Here is a 26,125-nt window from a genome sequence, read left to right as displayed (position 1 = left end):
GGTTCTCATTTTTTCCCCATACCCCTGCCACACTCAAAATACCTAATCATTTCCTTTTTCCAATCCAGATGTTTGTTGATCTGCACACTCAAAAGCCTAATGGTTTGTCAAATCGATTTGCTACATGAATATTAAACAGAAATGTTCAAAGAACAGAGTCATTTCATGACATTGTAAAGTCAGTTTTAAATTCAAAGCTATGCCAACCCAAATTACACTGTAATAAAATCAAGCATAAACCCTATTGTCCATTCTTTCATGTTCACGTTGTTAAGCACCTCTCCTCCCCCTTGCATTATTCTGGGTATAGAGGTTACAACAGTAAACCAGACTGGCACTTCTTCCCTTGTTCTCTTGGTGCTAATTAACTAATTATAAGAAAAACATGATGGATAAGTGCTATGCCAAGAATTCAGTCAAGTGTGGGATAAGGGTGGGAAATGACAGAGTGATCATTTTAACATTTGACCTGTGTTCTGCATGACAGGAAGGAGACAGTAATGTGACAATCTCCAGAAGAACACTGCATGCATAGAGACAAGCAAATGCAAAGTAAAGATGAGAAGGAGGTTGACAAGAGGGTTGTGTGGCTGGTGGACACAGGTCAAGGTGGGAACTGGAATTTCACAGGCCTGAATGAAGACTTTTTGTCTGTTATTCTAAAAGTGTGAGGAAGACATTGAAAGATCTTAAGAGAAAGGCCAAGATCTGATTTGCATTTTTTAAAATTTTGGAAATTTGTTAGAACTTTGTATGAATAATTTAAGTTAGAATATGGACTAATTCTTAATGAACCAATTACATGTTAATTATATCAGGCTGCATGACATCATATCACCTCATTTCACTTTTGCCCTCTAAAATGATGCCACATTTGACACCAGTATCCTTCCAAAACCTTGCTTGTGAGGCACCCAAAGGATAGCATCCTCACCAGCTCATTCTTTTTAGATATTGACTTATCTAAACTCCCTTTGCCAATAACCTACATGATTAAAAAATTCTACAAAACTTTCTAAAAATTCATGAAATTCTGATTCTTAATGAAAAATTTCTATGTTTTTTTTTCATGGTACGATTTTGTTGAATAATTTTAGATTACCTGGACACAATGCAGACATAGGCAGGGTGTGCATGGATAGGCCACTCCTTAGAGTGAAAGGAGGGATTTTATGAAATATTGTAAGTACTCAGGTAGGTATTTTAGTGTTTTGTTTCCCTAGAAACCTCAACTATAGGGAATAAGATGGTAAATAGTCCTATGATCCACTAAACAGTGCCCTTTAGAACAGGTGAGGAAAATGGGCCAATGGTCAAGAAAAAAAATCAGTGAACACAGCAGAATACTACTTCTTCCTAATGATAAAAATGATAGCCAGAAGAATGACCCCCCCACCAAGATATCCCTATTTTAAAACCCAAAACTTGTCAATGTGTTATATTATATGGCAAAGGGGAAAGGTGATTGCAGATGAAATTCAGGTTGCTAATCAGCTGGCCTTAAAATAGGCAGAGTATCCTAAAGGTGTAGGGGAAGTGGGAGGGGTAGGGGAAAGGAAATAAGGGAAAAGAAAAGAATATGAGAAAATGAAAAAATGGAAATAAAGTATTTGTAAATGGGGAGGGGAGGAGAGGGTGAAGGGAGGGCAGGGACAAGGGGAAAAAATGAGAATCAAGACCTGTCATGTAAAGTTACAAGATCCCAATGATGAATGTAACTGTACTGTATACCTAAAATGTACCAATAACTCAATAAGAAAAAAATATAGGCAGATTATCTGGGATTATGCAAGGGGGTTCCATGTAATCATAAAGGTCCTTACATGACAAAGAGAGTTAGAAGAGGGTCACAGACAGACATGATGATGGAGAGAATCAATGTTGCTAGCTTTGAGGATGAGGAAGGGGACTAATACCCAAAAATGCTGGAAATTCAAGGAAATAGACTGTCTCATAGAACTTCCTTCTCAAAGAAACATGGCCAGGTCTACACATCTTGATTTTAGCAGGTTGAAACTCATCAGATTTTTGAACTACAGAATTGTCAGATAATAAATTTGTATTGTGTAAGTCACTGGATTGGTGATAATTTGTTACAGCAGCAACAGAAAACTAGTGCAACAGAATAAAGTTAGGAGCATAAGCCGTGAAGATAAGAGAACGGAAAATAGAGTCACAGGCTCAGGTTTCCCCTAAATCTTTGTTCATAAAAACTGTGATGGAAATCCTGTAGAAGGTAATATAAAACAAAGCTTTTAATGTCTTTGCTTCATGTACTAAAGTACACTACATGGTACAGGATATATTTGATTGATTTCTTTATAAATTTTAAATTATCTCTGGTAATTAGTACAGCTGCTGATTAGAGATAGATTTTTGTTCCTAATTTTACAAGTCTATATTTCATAAACATTTAAGTTGCCATTTATAACTCATAAGATTAGTAGGGCAAAATATCCTTGAGCTATTATTATTTTCAAATTTGCAAAATAAGTCTCTGTAAATTTCCTTGGGTCTTTGAGAGAAGTTCTGATGAAGCATAATACCCTGGTAGTTTTGTTTTGCTGCATGCTCCAGACTAAGAGAAAGTTAGCTCAGGATAACCTCTTAAATGACTATTGATATTTAATAACCCTGATTCTGATGACGTTTCAGCCAGTCCCTCTTCCAGAAGGTCAGTGTTGTGCCTGTTTGTCCATTACATAAACCAGCTAAGGGAGGAGACTTTTACCTGTGTTCCTTGCTCTGGCAATTATTGTGGGTTCAGTGTTTGTCTGCTTCTAAAATTTTCTCCATTTTGACAGATGCAGTATGATTTTTTTACCTTTGTTTTAACCCCGCTGTGAGTTCAGTATCTTTTATCAAGTCAACCCTAAATGATATTGCATGAATGAATAAATGCAGCAGTTTAATTATAGAAGGATTGAGAAAGTGGCCTTTTCAGATTCATAATGATGAATCTTCATACTTATGTATGAATCTTCTCTAGTCATACATGTGTGTAGATGTAAATTACAAAGATCATCTTAATATATTTAAGTTTGTCAGCAGCAAATACTGGATTGTTGAGCACTAGATTACTAGATCAGATACATTAATTTCAGTGACCTAGAAAAAGTTTCAAAAGGAAGCATTGTACTTGAAAGAGTCAGAATTTCCCTTTCTTGATATACTTTTTCATAATGACTGATTTTCATATAGTATCTTAATTGAGGATTCTTCTACATCTAGGGCTCTGCACTAGAAAGCAAAAGTCAAGATATGAGTCATTCAGAGAAATTCAAATTTTCACTTTGCTATGTTTCAAGACCAAAAAATGTTTTTCTCTGTCATTGTCAGTAACTATTTACCCAATCAGCATTATAAAATTGCTGTTGTTCTGGACTACTGGGGAACTGGAATAGCCTTATGGAAAATATAGACTATGGTTGTCCTACAAATGAAGAGATTTATGTAATATAAATGCATTATCCAGATTCTAACAATTCTAGACCATTACATCATTAAACTCTAGGAAGTACCTTGATATTTCCTATACATGCCCCCATGTGGTGATAAAGACCATACTTTATTAATTTCATATATAATTTCTTATACCTAAAGTATACTGGCCACTCAAAATTTTTGTTGAATCTCATTCTGTATATGATAGAAAATTAATCATACAAAATAAAGTGAAAATTAAAAATTATCCAAGTAATCATATCTTCTTGAAGTAGGCCATAAAAATGGATACTTGGGGCTACAGATACAGTTTCTTGATATAGCATCTGCCTAGTGTATGTGAGGCCTTGACTGCCAACCACAACAAAAAACCAGCTGACCAACAATAATAACAAAAAAATCTAGATAATTAAGGCCTCCGGGTCCTAATTTACCCAGTTTGGGAGTATAGCAGGTATTACAAGAAATTACCTGAGCCGGGCGTGGTGGTGCATGCCTGTAATCCCAGCACTCAGGAGGCGGAGACAGGAGGATTGCTGTGAGTTCGAGACCAGCCTGGACTACATAGTGAGTTCCAGGTCAGGCTCAGCTACATAGTGAGACCCTGTCTCCAAAAAAAACAGAAAAAGAAAGAAAGAAAGAAAAAGAAATCACCTGAAAATCAAATTTAGAAAACCAACTTCTACCACTATCAAAATATTTGAAATATGTCATCTTCATATCTTTTGAAATATTCATGAAATATTTCCATCATCTCCCCTTGTTTCACATGTGTAATCATAGTTCAAGAGAAAGCTCTTTATTTAAGAACCTGTTTAGAAGACAGTAGTAGCTAATTATTTCAAATTAACGTGTGACCACAGCGACCCTGACAACAAAACCAGAGCCTAACACTTGGTCCTAATGGCCCAGACTGATTGTCTCCCTGTCTCAACTTCATTCATTCACAATTCCTGTTTCCAGAACTTGCCCTCATTTGCACTGTCTTAATCTCACCCTTGAAAGCATTATTGCTTGGAGAAGAAAGAATGGCTGTTTTAAATGAATCCTAAATATGGGGGACCAATATAAAATTCCATCAGGAAAAGAAATTCTCACGTTAACATTTTATTCTTCATTTGCAATTTTGACTTGTTGGGTGTGCCCTATTCTCAGATGAGGATCTGGATAGACCAGACTGTCACAGACTCAGGAAGGACAGTGACATCCAATGTTCTCCACAGCTGTTCACCTTTGATAGCTCCAGTTGTTAAGGATCTCTTGGTCTTTTCTAAAAGCAGCCCTTGAACCATGAGGTCTGTCTTATCTGTCTTTCATTTCATACTTCAAAGTCTATGATTTTTTGTTTTGTTTTGTTTTTGGTACTGGGGATCGAACTCAAGCCCTTGCACTCATGAGGCAGGCACCGGAACCACTGAGTTAAATCCCCAGCCCCAAAGACTATTTTTTAATGATAACTAATTTCTTTATGAGATTCAGGAAGGTTTGCATGTTTAACAAGGACTAACCTTGAGGAGGGTTTCTTTGTAGCTATTGAAATGTCTGACAGCTTCCAACTCCAGGTTAAAAGCACCTTTCTCACTGAAAAGCTGAAAAATTATTTTATCTGGAATGATTATTCCCTGGACTTCATTTCAGAGGCTAATGCAACATTAGGTTAAACTATACTTACCAAATGTATTGAAATTCAGCCAAGGCTCTATCAAGCCAAGCCAGAAATTTGCCTTGCTTTTGCACATTCCTTTAAAATTTCTTCCTAAAAATTTATTTCAAAAGGTTGTTTTGCCATGGACTCATGAGCATTGGTTTTCAGTCAACCGCACAAAAATGGTTTAATAAATATTCAATAACTAGTTCTGAATATTAACTATGGATTCAGTACTGGGCCAAATGGAATTCAAGGATTTTTTTCCCATGTAGCAATGAGCTTTACCTTTGATAAATTTCTTCTAGATACTTCAAACACTTCGGTTTACAGAAGCTTGTCTACTTTCCTGTTTTGCTCCAGGAAACGGATTTGCCTGACTGAAGGGCAATTGCTTTAGCTGTACTCTTTTGTGCTTAAATAAAGGAAACAAAATATACATTACATTTTAAGTAGTATTTTTAGTAATCCTGAATGCCTGTTGGTGCTTTAGAAAACATCATTTATTTCATCACTTTGGCCCTCTACTCTCTTACTCTGAAAGCAGTAGTTCAAAGACACAGATCATTTTTTCTGATTTTTAATTTTTTAAATTTTGAAATAATGTTAGACTTACAAGAGTTCAAAAATATTACAAATATTTCCTATGTATCTTTTAACCTGATTCCTCAAATAGTAACTTATAAAACCACAGTATAATTTTCAAGACCCAAGAAGTCAACACTGATATTTTAACTAATCTAAATACATTATTCAAATTTTTCTATTTATCCTACTAGTGATCCTTTTTCTGGTTCAAGATTCAGTCCAACTTCTCGTATTATATTAGGTATCAGGTCTCTGTCATCCTGCACATTTGTGATAGTGTCTTTTCTAATTTTTAATTTATTTTTATTAGTACATATTGGCCATACATAATGATCACATTCATCATAGGGAATTTGTACCTGTACATGATATAGCTTGGGTCTTCCTTTTTTTCATTCCCCTTCCTGTCCCTTCAACTCCTCTTCCACTTCACATTTACAAGAACTTTGTTCCATTTTTTCCTTTCGTTCTTTTTTTAATCCCTCTTCTCTTCCTTCCCTTTCCCCTCCCCTCTCCCTTACTTCCTTTCCCATTTTAACATGTTCTTCCTATTTCTCAATATCTATCTTCCATTCTACTCCTTATTTACCATTTGTGTTTCTTACACAAGGGAAACAATGTGATATTGAAACTTGTGTGATTTATTTCACTTAAAATTATGGTCTTGAGATGCATCCATTCACCTAAAACTGATACAAGTTTATGCTTCTTTATAGTAGAGTAGTATTCCATTATATATAAATACCACATTTTCTTTATCCATTCATCGGTTGATTAGCATATGCGCTGTTTCCAAGATTTAGCTACTACAAAAGATCTCTGAAGATCTTCCCCCTTTATTAAAGTGTCACAGTACTCCACTGTGGATGTGCTGGAGTTTATGGTACTGAAGGACCTTGAGGCTGTTTCCAATCCTTCTTGCAAATAGTGCTAATATTAATATCTTGTGCACTTTGTATTTTTGCCATTTTATCTTTGAGACAGAGTCCTAGAAGTGGGTTTGCTGAGTCAAGGTATATGCCTTTTGTTGGATACTGCCGAATTCGCTTCTGTAGATGTAGGGGATGTTGTATCTGCACCAACAATGAAAGTCAAGTGCACATAACATTATGTTGAAGAGGTAGGTGGGGATTGTACTTTCAGCCCAATGTTTCTATTTTCTGTTAAAATATAAAACAAAGTCATTGGTGTAGGAGCCATGTGTGAGTTGTTGTCCTGAAGGGAGCAAGGAAGTTTTCAAATAGCCATAGAGGCAACTAAGCAACAATTAGGATAAAACCATACAATAATGTTAAGGTCTCAGCAAAGACTCTGGTCTTTGAGTTTCTCCTAGAAACAGTTACTCTAGTAGGATAATTTCTCCAGCATGGCCCATAGTTCAAATATAAGACTTAAAAAAGAGAAGTGGTTGGATTAATCTGTGGCAGGAAGGAGTGGGAAATGCATAGGAAGCAATGAAGTCAATGGTAGTGGCACACAATGCACTCTAGACTAGCTGGAGAAGGAAATGAAGCTAAACTGACCCAAATAAAAAAGGGTTAAGGGACAGAATGCCATAATAAAGCGTCAAAGACAGGTGGCATCGGATAGAGTAAAGGGAAAGCAAGAAGGATATAAGGCTGTGATCAGAGATTGAAATTGTAGAGTTTGAGATCTCAGATATGGACTAGTGCCAAGTGAAATAGCAAGATTCTGGTGGGGCAATGGAAGTAGATAGACAAATTGAGCAGAAATGAAGTTAAGAAGATTAAGAAGCTTAATGGGAAAAACATTAGAAGGATATGTCACATGTACATTGATGTCCCCTGTGAGTATGAAAGGAGTCATTCAAATTATTTAATAGTTCCTAAAAGTATCTACTATTATTAGCTTTGATGGAGCCTATTGCCTCACATATAGCTGAAGTTATAAAATAAATGTAAAAATAAACAACTGAATAAATAAGAATAGACTTATTCAGGTTTTGGGTTACCTGAAGTTGGTATTTTATTTTTTTAAAAAAAGGTTTGTTTAGCTCACAAGTTCAAAAGCCTGGTGCTGGTTCTGGGGAGGGGCTCCCTAGCCACATTACATCAGGGAAGATGGCATTGAAATAGGAGTGTTGCCATACTGAGGACCAAGTTTCCAACACATGCACCTTAGGTGGACAATGCACATCTCAACCCTAGCATATGCCTTGAGGATATTATGCTATTTATTCACTTGTAGTATTTGGGATAGTGTTACTGACTTGTTCTGATTTAGTCTCTGAATGCTGATTAGTAAGGTAAATTAGAATCTTTCCGTCCCTGTATTTTTTTCCTCCATCTGTGAAAAAAATATACAGTAGAAAAATGTCTAAAATATTGAGCTAAGAAATCTGCATTTTGGTCCCAGTGTCACTGCTCACTATAAGGGTGGTTCTGGATAACATCTTCATTTACTCCTATAGTTGAAGTTCGTGTTTCTATGACTATGGAATTTGATGTAACTCAGAAGTTAAAAAAATCAGAACATGGCATGGTGGCACATGACTAATCCTGATTTAGACTGATGTAGGAAGATTATGAGTTAATTTAAGGCCAGCCCAGGCGACAAGGGGAGGGGGAATAGAGAAGAAAGTTAAAAATCTGATTATATTTACCCATCTAGTCTAAACTTTCTTTGGTTTAAAATTGCTTTGATGCCGGGCATGGTAGTCCATGCCAATAGTTTCATCTACTTCAGAGGCTGAGGCAGAAGTATTATTTAAGCTGAGGCCAACCTCAGCAACATAGTGAGAGCCATCTCTTCAAAAAAAAAGAAAAAGAAAAAAAAAGTTGTTTTGAAGGCAAACATTGAAAATCTCATGTTGACCTCAAAAGCTGCTTATAGGAAATCATGCCAGTTCTTTGCAATAGAAGAAGATTAAAGTTGATAAAAATACTTCTCAAATATTCCTTGACCCTAAATCAACCTCTGAAAAGATGATCTTCCTCATGAAAGTCAGACATCTGAGAAGCTGGGTACCTCAGTCCTGATCAGTTAAATAATGTATAAATTTCCCTTTCTATTTACTCAAGTTTTAGAACAAAAAAAATCTTTATTCAACAAAAGCTTAATTTTAAATAGTACTTAGATGGATAAGACATGGCTCTTTGCCCCTGGTAAGACTACATGCTAACAGGAGAGATAAAACCATGTGGAAATATAAACAAATAACATTGGTCCAAACAGCCTAATTCCTATATGAAGAGTATAAATAAAATTAGATCACTAAGTTACTTTTAAAGGTGTTGTAGGAATAGAAAGTATCTGAAATATTCCAATTTTTCACTCTTTAATTTTTTTCATCTTTTTGCATCTTCAACTCTGTTCATCAAAATGATTTGTTTTTATATAAAGAAGATAGCTGTATCATCAATGACTTTTGTATATTGATGTAGTTATAAATAAGTACAGCACTAAAACACATAACTATCATGCTGTTTTTAAGTATATACAGATAATATTAGACTTTTTGAAATTGGGTTATTCAAAGTGGTTATTCAGAGATATAAATTAAATTAGCTAAGCTTGTTGCTTCTAATTAGCTTTGGTAAAGCAATCTTCATTCATACTCCCATAGCACTTAATATATACTTACACTTGAAAATGTATCACTTCATAATATAAACTTTCGCTTTAAAGCCCTCCTTTTTCTCTTTCCTTACTTCTCTTCTTCTTTTCCTCCCTCTTTTCTTCTGCATGAAGGAGGCAGAAACCTTGTCTTATTCACTGTTATATTTCATGCACCTTGTACAGAATAGATGTGTAGACGAATGGATGGATGGATGGATGGATGGGTGGATGACAGATAGCTATAACTGAACTCTTCCACAAGATCAGGAGAACCACTTATGATCATCTTATAGCCTTGAAACATACCCACGAAATGTTACCCTTATTTTCAATGGGTCTCTGACTTCTAAATATCAAATTGTTTAAATTGCCGAAACACCAGTCTTTCAAAGTTTCTCAAACTCTCTTAGAAACTAAGCTTGACTTCTGAAAACGAAGATAATTGAATATATTTAAAGCTCACTGTAGGCTGATAAAATGCATTTGCAGGCTGAATTAGAAGTTTTATCAAAGATTCTCTCCTGTCCTTCCCCATTTCCTCCCCCTGCAGTGTCCCCAAGTCACAGGACCCTACAGTTCTAGTTCTCTGCTCCACTGTGGCCATTCAGATGAATTTAGGGGGAAATGCTTGGAAATGTAATCTCAAGGAAAAAACAGAACCTTAGTGAAATATTTATGAGCTAAAATTATAAGAGACTTAAAAAGTTAAGTGAACTTTAATGTTGGGAAGCATTTCTATAAGAAAACTTTCAGCAAAACAATATATACATACGCAGAGTAGAGGGACTGCTCCATGCAGTAACCTGAAGTCCTCTGCTGCGGATATTGGCTTCTGATTCCCCAAGAGCATAAGTATTGCAATGCTATTGAATGTCCACTGTGCGACAGAACATTTCAGCATGGGCGAGGTGTATGTCTGTGTGTGGCAAGTTTGCTTCTAGTCAGAGGGCCGTGGCCGTCAGTCAGATGCCTGAGTCTGGTCCAGTAAAATAACTTTAACCCTGAACCCACCAAAAATATTGGAAAGACTGACTTATTCAGCCAAAACCACTAGACTGTCAGGAACTGCTGTCAGAACTTCAGGCTGCTTATAAAGGTATATGAAGGAGTATGGAATCTGACCTGGACACTACTTACAGTAGGGATAATTTCAGGCCAAATCCGTAGGATTCCCCTTATGCCAAACCTTTCTTGTCTATCATCTGAAACAAGCCACTATTCCATTGTCTCTCTTCTTCCTTTCAAGTCACTGGTTAAATTGTCCAGCAGTCCTGAACCTGCTATTTGCCTTCAAATAAATACCTTCAGCTTCATTTCTGGATGCAAGTGAAGCTGTTTGCTGTGAATATAAGGAAGCCTTAGGTGATGGGCGGAAAATATAAAGCAAAGTGAGAACTTGGCATTGTGCCTTTTGCTCTTTCTTTTCCACTAAAAAAAAAAAACAAAAAAAAGAGGAAGAAGAAGAAATTCTTCTTGATGTCTTAATCCTGTTAGTTTTTCAGCTATACTCCTATTTTAAGATGCCAGTGAATCTTTAGCTTTTTATTCCCCAATAAATCTTCTGACTATAGCTAATACTGAAAACATTTCCAGGAAGAGATTTGGATCATCTGCATTAATCCTAGGATTAGGTCAACTTAAACAAGATTTATAACATAGAAAAATTATGTTTCCATTTTTTAAAAACCAAAATATTCTATTGTTTTAAAGATACTCTATAAAACTCAACTATACAGTAAAAGAAAACTGCTCGGGATTTTATGTAAAAATCATTTCCTCTCTTAGAGTAGAAGTTGGTTTGCAAATTAATGAGGTGGAGCCGAAGTAGAGAATTGCATTGTAAGACAGTGACTCACAATGTTTTGACTTTTTAAAATATATCTTTCCCGACAGCAGCCACTGCCTTGTCATTTGATTGCTTTCTAATTAATGTTAAGTTTTCCATTATAAATATCACACTTTTGCCACCAGAGCTACCATTTGTGACCTCATATTACCTGCTCTTGAAGGATGCACAGGACAATTATAGTCATGTGTATCTAAGATCACAAAGTATATCTCCCTATAGGCTAAGCCTACATGTGGCACAGTCAGTACTGCCATAGAATGTTACCATTAATAGCAGACAAGCAAATCAATGTTTGTTTGCTTGGAAGTAAAAATAGGTACTTGCTGGTAAGTATGTGTTACTTGCTACTTTTATTTACAAAGAATTAACCAACCATGAAGCATCCTTGATAAATAAAACCAAGTTGCAATCTTTAAAAACTATTTAAAAGTATATATTTTTAAAAAGCTGTACATGACAGAGTAGAAGATAGATTCACAACTCAGTCCAAAGCTCACAGAATGCCTAGCAGGGAAGACCCTGTTTCAAGTCCCTGGAGTCTTCAGGCATCTTTTAGAGAAGAATTTTACCTGGAAGAACACAAAGACATATTTAGATCTCTCTGCATAAAAGTGTTTGCAAATAGAAATCAAAGCTTTGTTTAAAAGGATCTTAAGTCAAGCTGTTACCAGCATTTTCAAATGGAAGCCTCTGCTTCGGGAGCCCCAGTAGACTTCAGCTCACTTTGGTCATCCATCCCAAAATACCAAGCAAGGAGACAAGCAGCAATGACAGGTAGGAAGAAAGCTTCAATCAGTGTGGCCACACAGAGAAAAACAGATAAAGAGGTTCAAGATCTGTCTCCAAGGGGCTGTTGGGAAATTTGAGATTTTATAGAAAAGGGGAACAAAGGAAAGGGTTGGGGCTTTGGGTAACTGACAAACTAGATAATCCTGGCCAAGTCAGGGTCTTGTTGATGTCTCAGAGCTGGTTCTATGAGGTGGCTGCAGAGAATTCTTTATGGCTTGAGGGGGCAATGCAGTTCCCAGATGACTGTTCCTGCTCGGAGGGGGAGCCTTGCTTCCCTAATGGAGTAATTCCTCCAACTTAAGGGTGGATGACCTCATCATGGAGTGATTCTCCTGTGAGGTTTTCCTTTTTCCTGGAAACCCCAGGTAGCCACAGGTTTAAGATAAAGACTGGAGACTTCTGGGCACCATTCCAGGAGGTCTGGAAGAGGTCACTGTAAAAGATGGCAATTGAATATTCCTGTAAATCTTAAAAATGCCTTAGTTATTTTTATCTTGGTGTCCTCAGTCCTGAACAAAGATGAAACAGATTAGGTAAATTTAGGGCAAATAAACCTTGTATTGCCAGTTTTTAGACAGAAACTCCTTACATGACTAACATGCCTATCTGCAGAATTCAGTAGGGATCTAACCCAAAGTTTTAAGCTAATAAAGCAGACATATAACAAAAGTGAAGGTAGGGACACCAAATTTCATCCTGCTTCTAGTTATCAACTTGGGCTGTGCAGTTCTGTTCCATAAGTCCCTATTATAAGACCATGCCAAAGGTGAGCCCTCAAAGCACTTGATCTCTCTCCCTCTCCTTCTCCCTCTCCCTCTCCCTCTGCCTCTCCTTCCTCTTCTCCCTCCCCCCCTTTACCTGTACAGTATGTCACAGTATTTAGTCACTTAGATTCAGAAGAAGCTGAGGCTGGCCTCCCTATTGTCTGTGAACCAATGGAGGTCAAAACTTTATCCTTAGCCTCCCCCGAATGTTTCATAATAAAGTTTACAACCTGAATTAAGTAGTTCTTGCATTAAGCTTTAATTCCTTTTTCCTTTTTATTTGATTTAAGGAAAAAAGCTATCTTTTTCCCAGCTTCCTAAGGTATCAGTAGTTGCACACCTGTCTATGGGAACTGTCATCCTCCACTCGAACAAAGACTCTTCATCTCTTCTCCTGACACATTCTGGAAACTCTGAGGCTTTGATTTGCACTGTGTGTATAACTCAATTAGTCATCATTAGTCAGTGTAGGCAAAGTCTACACTGACTTTTTCTTAAGTACTTTCCCCACCTTTCCTGATTCATTCAGTGAGTATCTATTGAGCATTTCTTCTGTGATATACACTGGAGAGCTTTGAACAGTGAAGGAATTACAAACTTTTCTCTCCCTTCTACATATAGTTAATTCCTTCATCTCAAGCATCATTTCCTTGGAGAAACATTCTTGAACTCTATTGTAAAGCCATTACTTTTGTTGTTTAGCACCTCAGTCTTACCTTCATAGATCTAATTTCAATTGTAAATTACTGATTCATTGATTAATTATTTGCTTAATTCTTGTCTCCCAAACTTGAGAACAGGAATTATGTCTAAATTTGCTCAGGAATTTATTCCAGTACTCAGTACACAGTACCACCCAGTTTATTGGATTGATAGGTGGGTGATGAATGGATGGATTGATGAATGAAGCAATTTCTTCCCTCCAAAAGCTCATAGAATATTGTGACAAAATAAGTATTACTGGACTTGCAAAGCAGATGAGACGGAAAAGGTAAATTTGGGACACAATTATAAACAGCCTGCTAGAGCATTTTGATATTATCTTGTAGAGGGCAAGAAGCTAACAGATTCAAAACAACAATGATCATGTTAGGACTTTGGGAATCTCACTGAGGTGGCAGACTGAAGGGTAGAGGCTTGGGGATGGAAGAGTAAGAGGCAGGAAGAGTAGGGTTGTGCTGCTGTGGCCCAGGACCAGATGATGAAGTTCAGACAAAGACAACAGCTGCAGAACAGCAGGAGCAGAGGGGCTGAGTCATAGAACCTACAACATCCTAGCCTTGTGAGAAGATTAATAAGGGCTGCAAGAAATACTCTTTAGAGCTTTATCTCTTTTCCCATAGATAGAATAGGGACTAGCTTGTATGAATTCCTTGACCCAGGAGAGAGACCTATACCATCATGAAATCAAAAAGGAAGTGAAGGTTTCATAGAGAGGAAAAATATCCTGGAGCTTGGGGACTAAATCACACGTGGATTTGACAACATGTAGCAATATCAGAAGAACGACAAGTTGCTATTATTCTTCCTGGTTATTTTTTAGACAGCCGCAAGAAGATTGAAACTGCAGGTTTAGTCAGAAAAATAGTCAATATTTAGTAAGCATTGGTCATGTACTGTGTCCTGGGGGTAGAAGGACTAAACAAGTGGATGTTGGTATGGCTGCTGTCCTTACAAAGCTTAGAAACTGATAAGCCAGATAGCAACAGATAAGCAAGCATAGCTCAGTGCGGTGAGTATTCTGACAAGAAAGGCAAGGAGAGTTGAAGGTACACTAACTAGGAGCTGCACCCAGCCTGGTCCCAGGGCACATGTGGTCCCAGAAGACATGTAATCTCAATTGCATACCAGAATGAGGCATTAATGAGGAAAGGCATTAATGAAAGAAAAGGAAGAACCTATCAGACTCAGGGATCCACATGTGCAAAAATCACAGGAAAGAGAGAACATCATAAGTGATTATAAAGTGAGGAAATAATATTATCTGCTTCATTAGATATTAGATGAAATAATGCTCATAGAGCACTTACTTCAATAAATCTTTGGTAGTAGTTGTTGTTGTAGTAGTAGTCACCATCATGGTAGTAGTACTGATAGAAACAGCTACTCCAGAAATGTAGAGTTGAGAACTACCAGTGTATAGACTTTGGTGGGAAGAAATGCTCATGAGAAGAGTATAACAAAGGACACCAGCATTGAAGGGATACGTAAAGGGCATCACATGCTGAAGGTTGAGAAGTAGCCAGGAAAGTAAGAGAAAAGCAAAGAGAGCGCTACATCGTGATGAGATCAAAGAGGAAGTGGTCATTAGAATAAAAGTCTATGGGAGGGTCAGGGACTTAGCTCAGTGGTGCCGCCACCTGCCTCCCAAGCACAAGGACCCAAATTCAATCACCAGTACCGGGAAAAAAAAGTCTATGGGGAGTCAAAAAAGATAAAGACTATGAAATGTCATTGTACTCAAGGATATTCAAGGACAAGTAAGGGCCAGTGACCCTGAGACGAGAGTTTCAGGGGAAAGACAAAAGCAAAATTGCAGCAGGTAGAGAGAAGTTTCCAGATATGGATCACTACTTCATATGCAGACTTTTTATTTAAAAAACAAGTGAAGTCAGGGCCATGAGAACAAAGTAAAAATGTGTTTTGGCTGTGGAAATGTAAATTTACCTCAGTGCTCTGGCTCAGTGTACAGCAAAAAACACCTCCAGGGCCTGGATTTGGATGCCCCACTCTGTTTTATCATGCATCGTCAGGTGCTAGCAAGGGAAAGGGAAAATAATAATTCTAAAGTCAGTTCATATGGAGACTTCTTGAATGCACGTCCAAGCATAACGTATTTATTCTGATCTCAAGGCTTTTTTGAAAAGGAATTAAACTCTATATAGCATCAGTAGCAATTTCCTGCATTGCGTGTATATTCACTTAGAGAATTCATTTTCCCATTTAGAGCATTAACGCAGAGCAGAAACTCTGATGACAGTCTACAAATCTCTATACCCCATTTCAGGGTCTTCTCAATGATTTGTGGATTCTAAAATAACTTTACCTTCTGTCCACCCAGAGAGAACACACAGATTTGGAATCGGCACTTATCCTTCTGTAGACATTGTATATGATCACAATTCAAGTCACCTTATTCCTACCAAACCCACATAGGAGCATGTGTGTGCACACACACACACACACACACACACACACACACACACACACACACACAGAAAAAGAGAGAGAGAGAGAGAGGCACACACCAAAGTCTTCCACCTGGTAATAGCACTGGGAAGATAAAAGGCCTGAGCACCAAATGATTCGCTTTTAGACCAGAGTGTATGTACTACAATGTCCCTGATCAGACTACAGCCAGGGCCCTGGCTGAGCACTCTTCTCTTACGAACACTGCCATTTTAGCCAAGATTCCTAGGAAGATGGCATCATCTCAATGAGCTGAACTGCAGCAGGTAATTCTCACTGTACAATCTTAAGTTTGAGGATTGCTGTGTTGTTAATTCTTTGTTTATCAAGGACATCTTTAGAGAGGGGCTGGTTGGGTTGGAATCCTAGGTCTGCCACTTACTAGCTATGGACAACTTACTAAAAATCTCTCTGTGCGCTAGTTTTCCACCTTGAATAATGAGGACAGCAGTAGTAGCTGTCACGGCAGTGGTGAACACAGTTGTCACCTAGCATATGGCATTGCCATAGCACTGTTTGGGGTCTTTGATTCTTTGTCTTTATTTCCCTGACTGCAGACAACAATAGCACCAAAGTGTATTTAAGAAACTGGCATGAGCACATAAGTGCATGTCACTGTTTGCTATCTCTCTCCATTAATTTTATAATTTTATATCCTAATAAAGTTTGTTTTTCAGGAGTCCAGGAGATAGATCCTGAACTGTGTCATGAAAATATCTGTGTATCTTCATGGCTGTTTTTTTTTCCATTATTTAGTCCTTATTTACTTCACTTCCCTCTTTTTTAAACAGAGTTTTTCTAAGTCACTAAATTGCCCAAGTTGAACTCAAATCTGTGCTTGTAACAACCCAAGCATGTAAGCTACCTCCACATGGAAAGGACTTGCCTGGGTGGTATTGGGTGGAAAATCTCCCCAAGGTGTTCTGAAGATGACAGATGACCTTCCCTGTGTGAAAATGTATATAGTGAGAGAAATAACTAACTCCAGGGAAAACCCCACAGACAGTGTCATTATGCCAGTATTCACAGCTTTCATGAGACAAGTCACAAAGAAGGTGTACGTATGCCCTATGGTTACCTATTGCCTCAGTTCAGATATGTCAAAGTGGAAACAGGATGGAGATATATACCTACTTGCATGTATCTTGTATATATAAAAGATGCATATAGCCTATTACATGACATGCAGTGAGCTGAGCACTTTAGATACAAAGATGTTTAATTTCTACAACTTTATCATAAAATAATAGTGTTATAGTAATTGTCATTTATACATGAGGAAACTGAAGCACAACATGAATAAGTAGATCAAAGAAGATGGAGCAGGAAATAAGAGGCAGAGCCAGGATTTGGACCCAAATAGTTTGAGGCCAGGGGTTGCAAGCTTAACTGTTATGTATGCCATTGTCCAATAACTAACACTTAAGACAAATACTTGCATAGTCCAGAGGATGGTTAACCCAGGGCTTCATTGGAGATGAATATTTTGGAGAAAGACTCTAACCTTTTAATCAGTCTCACCGGAAACTTATTTATTGCTATTTTGCTCAGAAATGCACCACTGATTCAACAGAGAGAAAGCTTAGCAACAAAGCTAATTTAAGTACCAAAGACTGAATAGGGAGTTTATCTTGAAAACCCCCTCCAACACTTTCAGCAACCAGTACTATGAAGTGAGGACAAATTCAGAGATAAAGTGAATATAAATAAAAAGAGAAGGCATTTTATATTTTCTCTTTAAAGTATACAATTTCTAAAGAAAAGATGCCTTTTATGTAACATATGTACTTCCCCGAGAAACCTGGGCAAAGTTGGGGCACAGCACGATGGGACAGAGACACCTACTGGTGAGAACAAGCTTCACTTCCTAGTCTTCAGTCATAATTGATTAGGAATATGCAGTGTTTCTCATTATTATTTAATATGTACTGGATATGGACAGTATGTTGATAAGATACAGAATCTTCCCTTTGGGAGATTACATTTGAAAAAGAAAAAATCAGATGTGTCCAGCTATTTATATAGTAACTGAAGCACAGGATTTCTATTCTCCCTGATATACAAAACTATTTTATAACATCCTGCATCAATTAACTCTGGTTGGGTGAGACAGACACCAAGTTGGTGTCTGGTGTTGGACACTTATTCCTGTCCTTTTATTTTGACCCACCAGCCATTGATTGAACATCAGCATTCCAAGGTTAGGTAAGAGAGTGTCACAGATTCTACAACCTCAGAAGCCAGAAAACAGATGTTCATCATTCCTGATTTCACAGGAGACTCTCAATAGGTGCTTCCCCTCTGGTGTGGCCCTCTCAGGAATCAAACCTGGTCTTACCAGATCAGAGGTGTTTTGTTTTGTTTTTGAGACAGGATCTTGCTGTATAGACTAGGCTGGTCCTGAACTCACTATGTAGTCTAGGCTGGCCTCGAACTTCTGCCTCAGCGTCTGAATTGTTAAGATTACAGGTATGTGCCACCACACCTGACATATCAGAGGCTCTTGTCTCCTCTGGAACACTCACATGTTATTTTGTTCCCACAGAGATGGTGCTTTCCATCCAAAATGTCATGAATGTGAAATCATGCTAATTCTCAACTGTTATTTCGGTTGGTTGGTGTTGGGATCATGTTTTGAAAACTGTTACTTTCCTAAGTTTTTATTACAAGAAATAGTTCAGAAAGAAGAAGTGGTGGAAAGGATGTGTTCTAGTTTGTTCAGGCTGTATTAACAAAATACTAAACATTGAGTGCCTTATAAACAACAGAAACATTTTTCACAGTTCTGGAAGTTGAGAAGCCAAGATCAAGGCATTGGTTAACTCTGCTTCTAGTGAGGGCTCATTTCTTTTTGTAGATGCCATCTCATGACATCCTCACATGGGGTCTCACTCAGGCCTCTGATAAAGACACAAAACCCTTCAGGAGGGCTCCACCCTTCTCACTTGATCACCTTCTGAGGGCCCCATCTCCTAACACCATCACCTTGAAGGTTAGAATTTCAGCATATGAATTTGAGGAGGCACAAACATTTAAGCTATAGCAGGATGAGAGAACGTGAATTTTAGAGAGGAGGAAACTTTATAGAGAGGTGGCAATACTATTCTTTTGTTTGTTTTGAGTTAGTTTAAAACACTTTGAATTCTCTGTTTAAACTTTCTAATCTCACTAGCCATGACCGTGTATAATTGAAAATCGTCATGCTTTTAGAAGAAAAGTTCTCTTTTGGGTTGTGTGGATGCAATAGTTTGTGTTGTGTGGTTTTAATTTCTATGTGGAGTTAAAGTAAGAGAATTTGCCTACCTGACAATGCAACTGAATGACACAAAAGTGGTTAAGATATCCAGTGATTTAAACAGGAAAATTTGATGTATGGGGGATAAAAGAATTTTAAACAGATAAACGAGAGACATTTACATTGAAATTGTGAAATTAACTGATTTTGAGAATTTAAGAATAAATTCATAGCCAGGGATTTAGCTCAGCGGTGCCACTGCCTGCCTCACAAGCACGAGGTCCTGAGTTCGATCCCTGGTACCAAAAAGTAGAAATAAATTCATAAATAGTATTGATTAAATTTCATTCATTAAGTATCTAAGTGTAAGCATTATGTACAAGTTAAAGAAAATAGATTTTAAGCAAATATGTCACTGAGGAGTTGTAATCCAGAAGAAGAGATGAGACAAATGCTTAGTCCCTAAATAACAGGAAGAAACTACAGGGAAAGTGAAATAGAAGCAATGGAAAGAATACTCTGCTCCTTGAATTGCCTTTTCTCTCCATCCATTCCATCCCCAGAAAGAATATGGGCAAACTAGAAACAGTTCCATTTGGAAGCTAATGTCATTGTTTAGGAATGAATTAACAGGAGGAGAGCAAAAAGGGAGAAAGATGGATTGGTAAGCAGTTCTTGAAGAGTGAAATCACTAAAATTTGGGAACTTGGATAGGAAGCTTGAGGAAGAGTTATACATAAACGTAGACAGCAACACCGAATATTAGAGTCAGAAAGAAACTTCAAGTCAGGTCTGGAAATATGAATAAAACTGTACTTGCAATAGAAATTAAATTTGGGAGGATTCATTGTAATGAGATGGATTGGAGGACATCATCAGCATCCTTTTTCACCTCTTTAAGACTAGAAGGACCAATAGTTATGTAAGTGGAAATAGCCTAGAGGAGGTAGAAATGTGGAACTGATCTCAGGAAACTATTTCTAAATCAGGAAATTAATGCAGAGAACCTGTGAGACACTGGGAGCCCTGAGAAATCTTAGGCAAAGAAACGCCATTAATTTACTTACATAAGGGGTTAATTTGAAAGCACTTTCACTACCACATACCTTTATGGAAGGTTGGTTGTATATAAAAAAGGTTGTTAATTATAAAGGAAATTTATAGACATCAACCATGGTAAATCTTTAAGCTGAGAAGTAGTAAAGTTGATAAAAGAGTTATAATTTAGAAAGTGAACAAATCAAATAAAATAAATCTGTGGCTAAGAGAAACTAAGAATCAAAAGGTTGAAGTTAGCACTGAACATACCCTCAGTGAAATGAGAAAGAATAAATACTATAATCAGTTGACTAAAAGCAGTCATTAATATGTGATATATCACCCTTATTGCAATGTTCAGATAAAAAAAAAGAAAGAAAGCCAAAAAGAGACAATATAAATGAGAGAATTTATTTCTGCTGTTCTTACATGAGCATATGGTCATTTTATTGAAAATTAGAATAAATTCTAGAGCTAAAAGCCTAAGTCCTAGTCAATAAATTCACTCTATTTTCAAATGTCTTAATTGACAATTGTTTGTGGAATAAATGAAGCCAAGTGTTCAGGTTTCAGTTTAAATAAAATTCTGTACTGTCAACAAGATTGAAATTGGGAGAAGAAAATGATTTATACCACTTACATATGTGGTAAACTATTAAAAGAATAATTGTTGTTCCAAAGCATATTTCTCCAGAAATATCAGTCTTACAATTAGTAGGTTAAACATTTTGTGGCACAGTTTAAAAGTTCTACTACTCAAATATGTCTCCATTGCCTGGCATTGAATTTCTTGATAAAGATAGGCTTTCTGGGTCAAGATTTTTTTGTTTTGTTTTGTTTTTCGAACTTTGCTATATTCTTTCTTTTTTTTCAGCTTTAATTGAGTTTATTGGTACATTTTAGGGATACAGTACAGTTACATTCATTGTTGGGATCTTGTACCGCTACGACAAGTCTTGGTTCTCATTTTTTCACCTTGTCCCTGCCCTCCCCTCACCCCCTCCTCCCCTCCCCATCTACAACCACTTTATTTCCATCTTTTCATTATCTCACATTTTTTTCTTTTCCCTTTTTACCCTTCCCCTACCAGTCCCACCTTCCCTATACCTTTAACTCCTTTCTTCCCATTTCTCAATGTCAGTAATCTTATTAGGATCTTCTGTATTATTGCAGATTATTCACACCAGAGAAACTATTTGGTATTTACACATGCGTGCCTTATTTATTTCACTTAGGAGTATATCTTCAATATGTATCCATTTTCCTGTGAATGAATCTATTTTCTCATTCTTTATGGCTGAGTAATATTCCATTTTATAGAAAAACCACATCTTCTTTATCCAGTTTCCATCTGATGGGCAAATAGGCTATTTCCAAGATTTAATCCACCTCTCACAATGGTATCAGGATGATTGGACTTGAGTTAGAAGCAAAATTTGCTAAGAAATTTCAATGCAGAAGAGAAAGAATAGGAGGAAAGGATAGAAATGGCAGTGCTATATTAGAAAGCCTTACACAGGCCCCAAAGGGCCCCACCCACAAAGGACAGGAAGGGAAAGGAAGAGAAGGTAAGCAAAGGAAGACAGGTACATGAACGATGAAAAGAGGAAAGGGAGAAACAGGCTGAAAAGTAGCTATAAACCAAACTTCCCCTGCAGTGTTTCCCAGGCTGGCTAGGAATGCCAATATACAATTGGGGAACTATGTTAGCATTGTCAACCTATCTAGTCACAGTTTTTTAGAGAGCAAATTGGTTCCTTTCAGCCTATTCCTACTATGAATTTTAGTGTTCTTTGTTTATCTGCCAAATCTATGGTACCTGACAATCTCCCAACCATATCATTAGAATGAGAAATTGAAAGAGAAAAGATCAAGCAGCATAAAAGTTGTGTCTTTTGCAGAAGCACTAAGCCATCATCTGTCTGTGCTTTGTTTTCTGATCTACTTAAACTTTCAGAAGCAAATATTTACTCTTATGCAACAAGAGGCTGGAGATTGGGATGACACCATGGTTTTTTTCCCAACTATTATTATGTTAACTCTGTTGTTTATAGAGAAAGCTTAGCTTTGTCTCCTCACCTTATTGTTTTAGAAAATAGTTAAGAAAGTCTAAGGGCCACAGATGGCATTCAATGGATTTGCACATAAATAGAAGCTTGATGAGAATAATACATATTTAATAGGTATACTTTGGGTTGAATACTTAGTGTGGGACAAAATCTGAAAACTCTTTTAAATAATTCTAAGCTAGTTTGTGACTAATGTACCAAAATGAACTTTATTTTATTATGTTTACCTAGTTACCTAAAATGATAAAATATTACTCCTATAGGAGAAAGCCAGTAACTCAGTATTTCCTGATGTCCAAACCTCTTAGCCTCACAAAGGCTGTTTAATGGAGTGCAGTTGACCTGCAGCAGCCAAGGCTCAGTAGATTCCAGTTTTATGTACTACAATGTGTTTAGTGAAGTCCTCTGCCTGTTTGGTGATGTTAAATTTTTAGCATCTTGGCAAATACAAAACTAGCCTGGCATTTAGAAGGCATACAAGTTTAAAAGACAGAGCTGCACTCAGTAACTCTGCAAACAACAGCTGTGACCACAAATAAAATAACATCACTTTGTGAGTAAATAGTGTCCAGAGGGCTTTTAATCACATACAGTTCTAGCACAGCTAGGACCATTTATCAGTATTATCATGTCCAAAAAATATATTCATGTATTTGCATATACAAATGTGATATTTGTATGTATGTGTATGTTATACCATTAAAATAAGGTGCTACTACTAATACAATTGTAGTGGGGGAACCTCAATACTCCACTGACACAAATACACAGATCATCTAGATAAATAATCAATAACAAAATAACAGGATTGAACCAAGTCCTAGAACAAATGGACTTAGTAGATGTCTACAGAGTGTGCCACCCTACAAAATCAGAATATACATTCTTTTTGGCTGCACATGGGTCATTCTCCAAAATAGACCACATGCTAGTTCATAGAGCACGCTTAAGTAGATGCAAAGGAATTCAAGTTATCCCCTGTATATTATCAGGCCTTAGTGCAATTAAACTGGAGATCAATAGCTAAGAAAATGCAAGAACTCCATAAACACCTGGAAATGAAGTAACAACCTGGTGAATAACCATTGGGTCACAGAGGAAATTAAAGAAGAAATTAGACAGTTTCTGTGATTAAATGAGAATGCCAGTATAACATACAGGAATCTATGGGACACAATGAAAGCAGTTCTACAAGGGAAATTCATAGCAGTAAATGACCATATGAGGAAAACAGAGCAAGCTCAAATAAACAATCTAATGCTTAACCTTAAGATTCTAAAAAATGAAGAGCAAGACAAACCAAAATTTCATACAGGTGAGAAAATTATAAAGATCAGAGCAGAAATTAATGCAATGGAGAGAATGATACAAAAAATCAGTGAATTGAAGAGTTGGTTTTTGGAAAGAATAAATAAAATTGATAAACCCTTAGCCAAACTTATCAAAAAAAGGAAAGAAAAGGCTCAAATCCATGCAATTAGGAATGAAAAAGGTGAAGTCACCTTCCAGTAGAAATCCAGAGGATCATCAATACCTACTTCAAAAAGCTGTACTCTAATAAAATGGAAAACACAGAAGAAATGGACAGATTCCTAGATACATATCAACTTCCAAAGTTGAACAAAGAAGATATAAAAAGTCTAAACATCCCAATTACATTCAGTGATATTGAAAATGTAATTAAAAATTTACCAACAAAGAAAAGCCCAGGACCTGATGGCTTTACTGCTGAATTCTATGAGACATTTAGAGTAGAACTATCACCACTACTCTGAACTCTTCAGTGAAACTGAAAGAAAAGCAATACTTCCAAATTCATTCCTGGAAGCAAGTATTACTTTGATTCCAAAACCATGGAAAAACTCAACCAAAAAACAGAACTAAAGACCAATCTTCCTAATGCAAAAATACTCAATAAGATACTGGCAAACAGAATACAGTGGGTCATTGAGAAGATCATATACCCAGAACAAGTCAGATTTATCCAAGGGATGCAAGGATGGCTCAACATATGCACATCAATAAATGTAGTACACTCTATTAACAGAGACAAGGACAAAAACCATATAATCATCTCAATAGATGCAGAAAAAGCATTCAAAAAATTCAATACCCATTCATGATAAAAAAAAAACCCTACAGAAAATTGAATAGATGATCTTTATCTTAACCTGATAAAGGCTATCTATGAAAAACTAACAGCCAATATCATACTAAATGGTCAAAAACTGAAAACCTTCACACTAAAACCAGGAACAAGACAAGGATGTCCACTATCACCACTCCTGTTCAATATAGTTCTAGAGTAGCACCACCTAAGGACAAAGGTTGGGGACCGGCATGGTGGTTCATTCTGCACTGTGAGAGCACAGCGGCCTCTGGGTCGCCATGCGCTGGCGACCCTGACATGGGCGCCAGTGGCTCCAAAGCTGGGGCCTTTGGCCCTTTGCCTCAGCAGTGGGGGACGGTGTCCTGGAGACTTCAGGCACTGAGCAAGCCTTGGTGAGGCCTCAAGGCCGAGGAGTGCCTCCCTTCATATTCATGCTGCGCGGCTCCATGTTCTATGACGAGGAGGGAGACCTGGTTCATGAGTTCTATGAGGAGAAAATCGTCACCAAGAATGGCCAGAAGCAGGCCAAGCTGAGATGGGTGTATAAGAATCTGATTCCTCAGGGCATCATGAAGCTGGAATCCCCCGCATCCATGTGGATTTCCCTGTGATCCTCTATGAGGTGTGAGCCTGGTGGGTGACAGACACAAGCACCCCTTTGACCCAGTGAGAAACTTCCAGTCTCAAGGTGAATCTTCCATTGAGAAACTCAGGCAGGGGCCACAACCCTGAATAAACTGTTGGCCCAGAACCTTCAGCTGTGAGCAGGGCAGTCCTCATATAAGTTGGGTTTGGGTTTGTGTGTGGACAAGAGATGGTTGGTGGCTGGCAAAGGCTAATGGCACAGTTACCAGCACAGCTTTCCCAGCCACCCTGGCAAGGAATATGGCAGGGCATATGCCAGTCAGGAATGTGTGGTTCTGGGTTCCTTGCCTGGCCTGCTTTCCTCCAAGCTTGCCTAGGGCCCAGCACTATTAGAAGCTACAGCACTTTACATGCAAAGTCTGCCTTCTTCCAGCCCCTGGGCTTTGGGAGCTCCACACAAGTGGGAACTTCCTTTCCCTCACTTTCTTTACCCCCTAGTCAGAGCATTTCAGCCATTTGCTACCTCGATTCTTCCTGTACTAGACAGAGGCTGGGGACAGCACCAGCCTGATTCTTCCCACCTACCTGCCATTTGTTCCCACTTTCAGATGGACAGTTTGCTGGTTGTTAACAAGAATGAGGACTGTAATGGGTAGCTTCTCTCTTTCCCAGGTCTTGGCTAATTGCTCCCCAGTGCAACTAGTTATTGCCATCTCGTCAGTTAAGAGGTACAGGCCAGAGTCAGAACAGGCTGTGGATATCTGTGCCTATGGGGAGTTGCCCCAAGCCTATTCTAACCCCCCCATTTGCCTTTGCACCAGCCATTCCCCCTACCACCTAGTCGGGAGGGTCCATTACCCTGTGATGAACAACATACTAGGGTTGGTACCAGTAGTGCTATGAGGACCCCACCACTCTTCCCCCACAGTATCCTCACCCCTTCTGGGTTAATCAAGGGAAAGTACTAGGGCCCCTAGATAGGGACAGAAAGGAGGGCAAAAATATAAAAGGAATACTGTACTTAAAATGTGAAGATTTATAAATAGTCTAGTACATGATGATGTTGGGGCAGAGCCTGATTTCTACATAGAAATGACTTTTTTGTTGTTGTTCTTTTCCTTATAGTGCAAGCTCTGTGCTCCTAGTGTGGGACATGGCATGGGGGTGGTGCTCCCCAGCATAGGAAGATTGTTGTGTTATTTGCTCAATTTCAATAAAATTATTTGTAGATCCTGTTAAAA

The 26,125-nt window shown here is 37.7% G+C and overlaps 1 protein-coding gene and 1 pseudogene across 1 annotated transcript in view; both read left to right on the top strand.

Moving 5' to 3' along the window:
- Positions 1 to 26,125, top strand: part of Kcnb2 (potassium voltage-gated channel subfamily B member 2) — a 461,074-nt gene that overhangs the window by 403,753 nt on the left and 31,196 nt on the right. The window lies entirely within an intron of this gene.
- LOC104861117 lies at positions 24,597 to 24,927 on the top strand (annotated as a pseudogene).

The sequence above is a fragment of the Fukomys damarensis genome, unplaced genomic scaffold (assembly GCF_012274545.1).
Source record: "Fukomys damarensis isolate Sample0158 unplaced genomic scaffold, DMR_v1.0_HiC HiC_scaffold_5, whole genome shotgun sequence".
Classification (NCBI taxonomy): Eukaryota; Metazoa; Chordata; class Mammalia; order Rodentia; family Bathyergidae; genus Fukomys; species Fukomys damarensis.
The sequence above is the reverse complement of the archived record's forward strand: the minus strand, read 5'-3'. Positions and strand labels throughout refer to the sequence as shown.